The sequence below is a fragment of the Cinclus cinclus genome, chromosome 9 (assembly GCF_963662255.1).
Source record: "Cinclus cinclus chromosome 9, bCinCin1.1, whole genome shotgun sequence".
Taxonomy (NCBI): Eukaryota; Metazoa; Chordata; class Aves; order Passeriformes; family Cinclidae; genus Cinclus; species Cinclus cinclus.
In genome coordinates, this window is record NC_085054.1 from 12,719,380 (window position 1) to 12,720,001 (window position 622).

Sequence of the window (622 nt, forward strand, 5' to 3'; positions counted from 1 at the left end):
GCTCGCTCCTGCCCGGGCGCCTTAACCCAGGAACCAGAACCGACTTCCTGCCGTGCCTCTCCCCGCCCTGTGACGGGGCCCCGAGTCGGGGCAGGGCAGGGCAGGGCAGGGCAGGCCGGGGCAGGGCAGAGGCCGCCGGAGCCGCCGGGTTCGTGCGAGGACGGCGCCTTCCTCGTCCGGTCCGCGCAAGGATGGGAGCCTGACCGCTCGCCTCCGGCTGTCGGGCAGTGCCTCTTCTGTCTGGCTGCAAAAGGCACCTCAACAGCCTCTGTGCTGCTCCCGACAGTCCTTTCCTATTTCTGTCTTTCCGTGACTTTGAGTGATTTGTAAATGACGGTCGTTACATTTGTAATGTACTTTTCATGCTCAGGGTAGTTCCTCTCTGAAGGGTCTGTTGTAGGCATATCCCCACCTGCGTTTATTTCATGCAGGCAATGAATACCATGGGTAAAAATATAAAGGAGTTTTAATTTTGCTACTGTTACAAACCCTTCTCTCTTTAGGTCGCGTGTATAAGTACAACTTTTTTTTCCCCAAGGTGTGTAGGATGATAGAAGCTGATTGGAGAGCATGAGGTGTTTGTTCCATACTTGCCCAAAATACCATCACCGGGCCAGAGGCG